We start from the raw sequence: 10172 nt of genomic DNA, 5'->3' as shown, positions 1-10172 counted from the left end.
GGCATTGCAAGACACAGGAAGCAGATGGACGTTATAATGTCTGCTGCTTTCTAGACAATAGAAATTCATGAAACAAGTTGTAAATCTCCAGATACTACAAGCTACCATACTCCTTCTGTGTTTTGTAAAAACTTTGCTTGCTATTGTTTGGTAACTGTTACTCCTCCAAAATTCATGTAGAAGTTTAATCTCAAACTTTATTTGATGTTTTGGCAACCAGGGAACAAAAGTTATACTATCCCATTTAAAACTTTCAGGTCAAATAGTCTGAGCAACTATACACGTTTGTAATTCATTAGGCACAAACAATCTGGGAAAACACGCTAGTTTTACATAATTCATTGAATTACATATGCAAGGTTTTCATTTGTGGATGTCATGATACAAATCTTTTTTCCCAAAGAAACAAATTAAAAAAGGGAACCATCATTTGCATGGTATCGGATTTCTGATTTTTTAATCTACTGTTATCCAAGAGTTAGTATTTCCATTTCCTGGATTTAATTCAGATGGCGTCAGCTACCAAGCATCACCCAAGATTAAGGAAAGTTCCCACAAATATCAGATCAATTATGAAGAACAATGGTCTGAATGGATGTCATTTAAATTTCATGACTACTATAGAAGAGCATTCTGGGTAAGTATTCGGGAATACATTGAAACTGCTGAAGACTGGCATGGCTTGAAAACAAACCCTGATAGGATTTGGGGCCCCGAGAACTTTGATTCTTTGTTTCTGTGCTTGCTCAGCCCTCTTTGGAAGAAGTCATCTTCAGAAATGGTCACCTCACAGCCCATCCAGTGGACCAAGGCTATCATACCTAAGCCCTGGGTGCAGAGCGAACCCTACCTATACTTGGCAAGTCTTGAAATGAAGGATCGAGACTTTCAGATCAACTTAGGCACTTTTGTTTTTTTTTCAAACTAGGACACCAATAAACAGTATTTAATGAAAACTCATACCTGCGGGCACAAATCCTTCAAGATAAAAATCACAATAAACTTTGTAAAGTTCCCTTAGCGTTCGCTTGACATCCAAGTTTTAAGCAATTTTTCATGGGTCTGCCTCTTCTAGTGACGATGTAGTTTTCTACGAGTAGAGTGTTTTCTCCTTTCTGCTCCCACTGATGCCCCTCCCACTGACGTCGGTCCCACTTTCTTCCTTCCTCAGGTTCTGCTGCCTTCCATTCACGAAATATACAGAGCCCCCAAATAACAGCATAGGGTTGCGGACAGGGTAAGCATCTTTCCTGGCAAGGATCAAATCTACTAAAGTGAACTAGCCTGGCAGGCAGGATGCAGAGCAAGGAAGGAGAAAGGGAGGGAGACTCAGGGTGAAATGACTGTGGGCCCTGGAAGAGACTCTTGCTCAGAGCTTTCTCTTAAGATGATCCGTGCTCGCAGCTTTTTTTTTTTTTTTTTTTTTTTTGAAAGGTGTAATATGCTCACAAATATCTCTCCCAAGCCTTGCATTAATGTCTCTGGCAATGGAGTTTAATAAACTAATAAAACATTCAGCTTCTATAAAAATTTTAATGGCATTATTTCATTTATGTCTTCAGAAAATACATACCTTGTATTCAACATATTTAGCAGAGAATGACAACATTAATAAGATATGACTTTTGTAGGGGACAGTGACAGATTCCTGCTCTTACCACATTAGGAGTTGCTTCGACTCTAGCACCAGAAAAGAAGTTAAATTAATAAATACATAGTCCTTATTCATCATATAAAATGCCCAGCCCTTGCCATCCAGTGACTAGACTCCTCCCTCCTCCCACCAGTGCTCCCCTCCAGCTCGGTCTGCTTCTCCCACTCCTCTGCCTGCTTTTACAAAATGCACACAGTAGTTGCCAACTCCTTCCTTGTTCCCAGCTCTTCGAAAAGAAGAGCCCTGGAGAGGCCTGCATTTCCCCTACAAAGTAAAAAGATAATAAAGAAAGGTCAACAATCCTACCCCACCCAGTGACCTTCACAGGGAGATGATGACCTTCACACTGAAATGCGCCTCCATCAACATGTGGAAAAAGCAGTTCCCTAAACTCCCAGTCCACTGCAGTTCATCTGAGAGCATAATCATATGGGGTCTGCTGATGGGGATTGACCTGCAGTAGTCATGCATATCTGCACTCGATCCGGTCTTTCAAGTTTCTCTCCTCATTGACCAGTCCTTTGAACAATTTCTGTTTCATTAAATGCAAATATTCAAAAACAGGCAAAACCAAAGCTTCTCATCCGGTTATAAAATTAACCCGTATTAAAGATTTGATTTAATATTCGCTGATTGAACGGGAAGGCCAGGCAAACGCTATAACCTGGCAATGTGGGAAACTCTGACGTACAGATAGCTCATTAGAGGAGAATAGTGAAAGGAATATGCAGATGGGGAGCAAGACTGGCTTTTGTGGGGGAGGAGACACACAGCTCATTTGCATGTGTAGATATGTCATTGTGCATTGCTCATGGTAGCCTATGATTTACAGGACTGCAGAAGAGCCACCATAATAATCAAAACCCAGTAGGAAGAGAGGACTCCAAGAGACCCACAGTTCTCTATAAAGCACACATGTTTCCCATGTGTTCTTTTATATGACTGATGGTCTGTTTAGGACACCCAAGAAGGCTCCAGGGAGACTCAGGAAAACCAGCTTTACCAAGTTCACAGGTGATAGAGACAGAATCATGCAGGGCTATGGAGAGAGCCAGGGTATGAGGGGCTAGGGGTCTCTCCAGTAGAGGTGGAACAGAGATGGAGCCGGCTGCCTTGAATACGCCTGCTGTTCTCTGGGTCCCAGTTGCTGGTACTGATGCTAGAATGATGAAGTCAACAGAAGATGGCTTCATGATGTACACAGATTAGATGGGGGAGGCCTGCCTCTGGGTTGTTTAGTGTATGTCAGCTCGAAGTTGCTTTCACTAGCAAAGAGGCAAAAGAGTTAAAGTCAGAACCCCAAACTCCTGGGCCAAAACTGTGCCAGAGGGCATCAGGAAGCTTCTACTGTGCTCAAACAGCCGTGAGCCATTTGTAGTTCATTTTCTTACAGCTGATTGTCTCGCTTGCATATATTAACTTCAGCTTCCCCTGAAAGTGTGTCTCTTTGGGATATCTCTCTACAAAACTATCCGAATATATTCATGCTTCATGTGAGTCGGACAATATAGAATTTAAAATGCCTAGACATGTTTAGAAAAGAATGACTGGATAATGCTTTGCAAGGACCAAAACTTAGATCCATCCTCCAAGCCCAGAATTATAGCCCTATTTGACAGTATGAAAGCAAGAACATTACCCTAGGAGATGGGGAGATGATGCCATTTGGTAAAGTGACAGTTGAGTAAGCATAAGGACATGATCGTGGACCCCAGAACCTTTATAAAAGGCTGTGTACCACCACACAAATGCATAATATACCATACACTTAAAACAACAGTAATATACACTGGGGGGGAGGGAGAGGGGGGAGGAAGGGGGAAGTAGAGAGAGAGGGAGAGAAAGAGAGAGAGAGAAAGAGGAGGGGAGAGAAAAAGAGGGGGAGTGGGAGGAGAGGGAGAGGGGAGGAGGAGGGGGAGGGGAGAGAGAGGGAGAGAAGGAGAAAGGGAGAGAAAGAGGAGGGGAGAGAAAAAGAGGGGGAGGGGAGAGAGAGGGAGAGCTACTCCCTAAACTGAACTCCAGGCCACAACCACTTCCACTGTGCCTCTTGCCACAGACAGATTTGAGCAGAATCAAGGACTCTGGTTTTCTTCACAGCCAGTTGCAAAGGCAGCTGGTTTCCCTTTGGCTGTGACTTTAAGAACACCTTTGGGAGTAAACAGACATCCCTTTCCCTAAACAGACACAGAGAGGTGGCTTAGCAAATGAAGGAGTAGATTTAAAGGATTAAGTAAGCCTCTAGCTTAAGGAGACTTGAATCTGATATGATGATAGTGTGAGTCCCAGGAGCCACAAGTTCAAACTCTGATTAAAGCTTTTGACTCCTCATTAGAAAATGCCATCAAATTTACTTTACTTTGTCGGATAAAAGGAAACGTCTGCGTATTTTCCTGCCCCCTTTCGATGGCTTCAAGATGAGTTTTCTAACAAGCTGTTTTTCCCTGGAGAGTTGTATTTCAGATACAGGGCCTGCTTGTTCAATACACCCCAGGTATTCCCGTCTCACTCCTCCCAACCCAACCCCATGAGTCTGTCCAAATGCCATGTCCCCTGCTGAAGCACTAACTCACTCTATTGTTGTCTCCCTCCTCTCCTGAGCCCTCACCATCTCAGCCACCATCCAACATAGGACATGTCTTCTGTGTCTAAGCTCCCTCTCCTAGAAAAAAACAAAAACAGAATGGGAGCTGAGACTCCCCCCCCCCCATGCGCCACTTTCAGCTAAAAGCCACAGACCAGCCCAAAGGCTTGCCCACCACATACTCTTGCTGAATGATTACATGAATTTTGATCAGTGGCTCCACTCAGGGGCTAGTCACTCAACCAAGACTCAGAGTGAATACTTAGGGTCTTTCCTGCACCCTTTCTGCCACAATAAATCAATCAGCAAATGACACATCTTATCTCATTAAAATAGTTACTCAGCATATCCACCACCCAAATTGCTCATTTCTGACCCAGACTACTGTAACAGTCTCTATAAAGCCTCCCAGTCCAGCACACAGAACCATATTGCTACTCAGTATCATTATCTGTCACGAACAATGTTATCCCTGTGTTAATATCTCCAACGGCCTTTTAAAAGGGTGTGAGGTGCCTCCTGAGGCATCCAACAGTCTGTAGGACCCAGACCCTCCCCTCCTTTCCTCTCCTGTCCTATACTTTCATGCACTCTCTCAGGTCTCCCAATATGCCAAGTCCAGTCTAGGGAATGGAAGAATGGGTCTGTAGCTAAGAGCACTTGTTGATCTCATAGAAGACTGGAGAACAGTCCCAGAGCCTGAGCCTGCATGGCAGCTAACAAACATCTATAGCTCCTGTTCCAGGAAACTTAGTGCCCTCCTCTGGCCTCTGCAGGTATTGCACACTTACCCCCCCACACACACACACAAATGCATGCAGGCACACACATGCACATAACATACATAAGTCTCCCAAGTCTGATCTATCATTTGTATACACAGAATCATTTTCTTAGTTTCTTCCTTCCCATGTCTAATTCTCCTTAACTGGATTGATTTAGAAACTAACTCCTCAGACCAAAACCTTCACTCCCCAAATTCCTGATGATGATACCCACCTCTCTCTCTCTCTCTCTCTCTCTCTCTCTCTCTCTCTCTCTCTCTCTCTCTCCTTTTTTCTTTCTTGTCTTCTTCAGACCACAAATGCAGTGCGTGCTCACTGTTCCTTGCCAGCCTGCTTCAGGAGGTTAGCTCCACAGGCTGAGGACCATGACTCAGACTCTCTGTCTCAGCCTGATTTCACTGCTTCACACACAGCAGTCACTCAATCTGTTCCAGGGTAAATCAGTGAGAGAGGAGAGCAAGACCTGACACTAGCTCGCAGGCTCAGACAAGGACATGGCCGAGCCTGAAGCCCAAACATCCTTGCAGGTTGTTCTCCCCGTCACCCCATTGTTCACCCTTCAGCTTGGCTGAAGTCATGACCCTTTAAAGCTTCTCCTCCACTGATACTGACTCTCACCCCCAGCTTCCTTCTGCATGACAAAAACTGAGTCTTCGATCTGTTTCAAAGGGCCAAAGACTCAGGATGGCCAATGGAGCCCCGTGGCAACTTCAGTGTTCTTGAGTGAGAACGATGTAAGAGTCTGCTTTTGAGTGCCTGTGTTGCTTCTTTGACCCACAGTTCAATGTACCTGATTACTAATTTAGCATCTTTTGGTTCAAACACTTTAAAACAGGAGAATTTGCATTCCTGTAATGATAGAAACATCTGATGTGGAGGTATTAAACCCTTTGGAGCTTCCTGGGAGACAGGGGCATCCTGTGAGGCGACTAACTCTTGTTGAGTTCTTAGATGGGGACTGGTCACCCTGATTAGAAGCTTGAAAAGTTCTTCTCCACTATCCTTCTATCTCTGGGAAGGAAGGGGGAGCTGGAGATCTTAGTTTATAACTGTTTACCCCTACAATATAAACCTTCCTTGAAAATCTTTAGGTTACAGAGTTTGGAGAGCTTCCAAGTTGGAGAAGCTGTGTTCATGCTAGGATAGAGGTATACTCCATTGCAGTGGAAACAGAATTCTTTCCTTTGGGATCCTTCCAGGTAATTATCTATGGTTTTCCATCTGGCTGTTCAGCTACCGTCTTTATTAGATCTATTATTCACATAAATGTTCTGTGAGAAATTCTGGCAAACTATGCTAACTCAAGAAAGGGCCATGGAAAGAGAAGGCTAGCTCATCAGAAATGTATATCACATTGTGTGCAGTGACTTGTGGTTCGTATCCAAAAGGGTGATGGACCTGTGGTACCTTTAGCCCATAGAATCTGATGTGCCCTCCAGGTAGAAAATGTCAAATGTAATTAAACCTAAGGTAGGTAGTTGGTAAGCATGATGGCTAGTATTAATTGTCAACTTAACAAAGACTCTAGAATCACCTAAAACAAAACAAAACAAAACAAAACAAAACAAACAAACAAAAACCAACAGGACTTTGGGCATGCCTGTAAAGATTAGCTTGATTAATGTTGCCTGAAATGGGGAGAGAAGCCCACTGTAGGTGGCACTATTCCCTGACAAAGATCCTGGACTGTACAAACAGAGAGGGAAACTGAAGAGAGGCAGACACTCATTGCTGGTTCTTGAGGGTAGCTACAATGTGACCAATTGGTTCAGACATCCATTGTTGAGTCTTGAGGGTAGCTACAATGTAACTGAATTGCTTCACGCTCTGCTCCTGCTGCTATGAAACCTGGAACTCTGAAACAAAATCAAGCCTTTATCCCCTTACTGGTTTTTTGTCAAAGAGACTAAGACAGTATCTGCTGTAAATGGTTGGTATGTGGTATACACATATGCAGTATTAGAGCTTTGTTCTTAAGTAGCATGTGAGGATGCAAACAGAATAAATATCCATTACAAACCAGAAATGAGTACTGAACTGTAGTAAAGCACACATTACTAAATTAAACCTAGCTAGGGTACAGGAAGAGCAGAGCGTTTGAAATAGAGCTATTATATGAAGAAAATAAAATCTCTATGGAGAATTGAGTACAAAATAGCCCATGAGCCTTAGTGTGCCTTATGTTGCTACAACAAAATACTCAAAGCTTAGCACTTCATAAATGAATAAGGTTTACTTAGCTTATACTTTCACAAGAAAGCCTATGAGTCAGGGAGCCAATCTGTTTGTTAGTGGTGAGGTACCAGAGAAGCAGAAAAAGGACCACTGTGATCAACGAGGGCAAGGATGTGTAGTCAAGCTGCTCTCCCAACACACCCTGACCTGTTAATGTGGCCGCATTAACGCTAGAACTCCCTCGGGAGTTTCCGTGGTTCTACAGAAATGAGAAGTTCTCCGGCTTCATTTCCATCCAGTATGCTCAGTCCCTTAAATCATCTGATACCTTAATGCCCCATTACAGGGACCCGGCTGCCAGGGTGGGCAATCAAGCTTGGTCTGGGACGGTTTAATGTGAACTATTCCCTCACGGGCTCCTGTATTTAAACACTTGGTTCCCATTTGACAGTGCTGTTTGGGGGAACCTGTGAGCCGTTTAGGGAGTGGAGCCTAAGGGGAGTTAGGTTAACTGGTCTCTGTTCAGTGGGTCATGAGAGCTATAATCTGCCCCCACATCTGGTTAAAGCACAGCTAAGCCAAAAGCTTCCCTCTGCCCCGCATCCGCAGCTGCTACCTCCTTCTTCACTCCTGCAGGGGACTTTGTTAAGGTGCTTATAAATGCAAAATAATAGCCAAATAATTTCAACAAAAAAAAAAAAGAGTGAGACAGAAAAGATGTTCCTGAAATGGTCACATTAAAAAAATAATAAAAAAATAAAAATAAAAACCAAAGGTGATAGACACATTACATTGCCTACTATGAAAATGGTCTAGGTCTATTTTAGGGAAGATGTCAGAGGTCAGCCTTAGGGGTGAACATGAGAGGCCTGAGTTTCATGGTGAGGAAGAGAAAGGACCTTAAGATTGTAGTCAGGCTCCTTGCCTCTGAACCCACTGGCAACCATCTTCATCCCTACTCCCTTTGTCTCCTCTCTTACCTTCTTCCCTCCTTTCCTTCTTTTCTTCCCTCTCTTCATTCTCTCTTTGCTGGTTTTTGAAGTCAGGGATTCTCCTTGTAGCCCAGGCTACTACCTTAGAACTCACTAAATAACCCGGGGTAGCCTCAAAGTCACCAGTCTTCGCACTAGCATTACAAGTGTGCACTGCCACAGGACACCCTGGTGCCTGCCACCTTCAGTTCTTCCATTTCTTCACAAATACAATTAGACTTTTCCTCATTATGATGCCGGTGTTAAAGCAGATGATACATATAAGCACTGGACTAATAAACACACAGAAGATCTTCAATGTATCGGTAAAGAGCTACTCAGCAGCAGTCTCCTGACCATTGTTACTTCCTCCATGTGTCAATTAAATCAACCAGGAGCATCCATCACCCATCTACTCCAGAAGCAAAGCAAAATACAGTTTCCTTCACAATAACAGAAGCAAAATTAAATGGTACATAAATGCTAATCATATATATATATATAAAATGGGTTTTTTAATTTTAATTTTAATCAAAGAATTAATGATTCTAGAAAGGCTGATGTGGCGCTGGCTGCTTTGTAGAAGGCCTGAATTTGGTTCTCTGCAACATACAGTGGTTTATAGCCACCAGTAATTCTAGTTCCAAGGATCTAGTGCCCTTGTGCAGGCAAACATGTCTACATAAGAACTAAAAATAAATGTAGAAGCCAGGTGTAGTGGTGAATACTTGCCATCTCAGTAACCGAGAGATTCAGACAGATGGATCCTACAGGAACAAAGCTAGCCAGGGCTGCGTGCTGAGACACTATCTCAACAAAGCAAGCAAGCAAACAAACAAACAAGAGAGAAAGAAAGACGAGCTAAAAAAAAAAAATCTCAATCATGTCTTATTTCTTCTCAGTTATGGCCCCAGTTCTTCCCAAGATGAACGTGCAAGAGAGTGTGAGCTGCCATGTGGGTGCTGGGAACCAAACTCGAGTCCTCCGGAGGAGCAGCCATTGCTCTTTACCGCTGGCCCATCTCTCTGGTCGCTGGCCCATCTCTCTGGTCCCTGTGCAGGAGACTGACTGGCAGGTCTCCAGCTGCTGGGCAGGCCTGGAGCAGCTTACCCTGGCCAGACTCAGTGCTTCACTGTCTTACCTTACTCCCTGCTGTGTCACCACTGAAGGGAAACTCCCTAACACCTAGCTGCTTCACTGGCAGTGGCTGCTGCTTCCCAAGGTGCAGGATATATTTTTAAAAAGCAACCGGCTTCTGAATGGCTTGGAAGTTCCGTTGTGCCTCTCTGAAATTATTCTCCCCTCCCCCATTGGGTACCCCAAGATGTAAAACCTTAGATTTTTTTTTAAAAAAAGGTTCGAGAAGTAGGCCATTGGAGAGATAAATCTTAGAGTGCAACAAAGAGACAGGAACTTAAAGACACCAAGTTGGTTGGGGAAAGGAGAGATGCAGGGGGCATGAGGCAATGAGGGCCCCAATTGAGTGTACCTGAAGCTAATCTCCCTGAGGCCTATGAGAAACCCCCGAGTGACTTTTGAGCTACCCTCTGCAACTACAGACATTTGCCTTTGATTTTGCATGTTCTGTCTCCTTAAAGATCCATGTCCCGGAAAGGTGACCTTCACTGTGACTCCAGGTGCTGTCCCAGCCAAAGCCCAGAGTGCTGAAGAAACCAAAAAGAAACAAATTGTGTAAGTGTCCAGGATGGAACTGAGGCGAGCTAATGCTCCTGCTGCCATCAGTGTGACCATAGCTGGGGAGAAAGCTGGCTGCCGACAACCAGTGCGTGGCTAAATGTGTGCAGCATAGACATACATGTTTCAAATGCACGACTCAAAATGTCACTATAATCTTCACTCCCATCATGTTACTTAATGTGCTGGGCCCTAATGTAGACACTTAGCATATGAAAAAGGATGTCCCGATCGTCCTGCGCCTCTCCTGCCCAGGAGGGGTGTTCGCCTGGCGGCTGTCCGCAGGCCGTTCCAACACCCAACACCTTTCC

Source organism: Mus pahari, chromosome 3 (genome assembly GCF_900095145.1).
Source record: "Mus pahari chromosome 3, PAHARI_EIJ_v1.1, whole genome shotgun sequence".
NCBI classification, from domain to species: Eukaryota; Metazoa; Chordata; class Mammalia; order Rodentia; family Muridae; genus Mus; species Mus pahari.
This window is presented reverse-complemented; position numbering follows the sequence as displayed.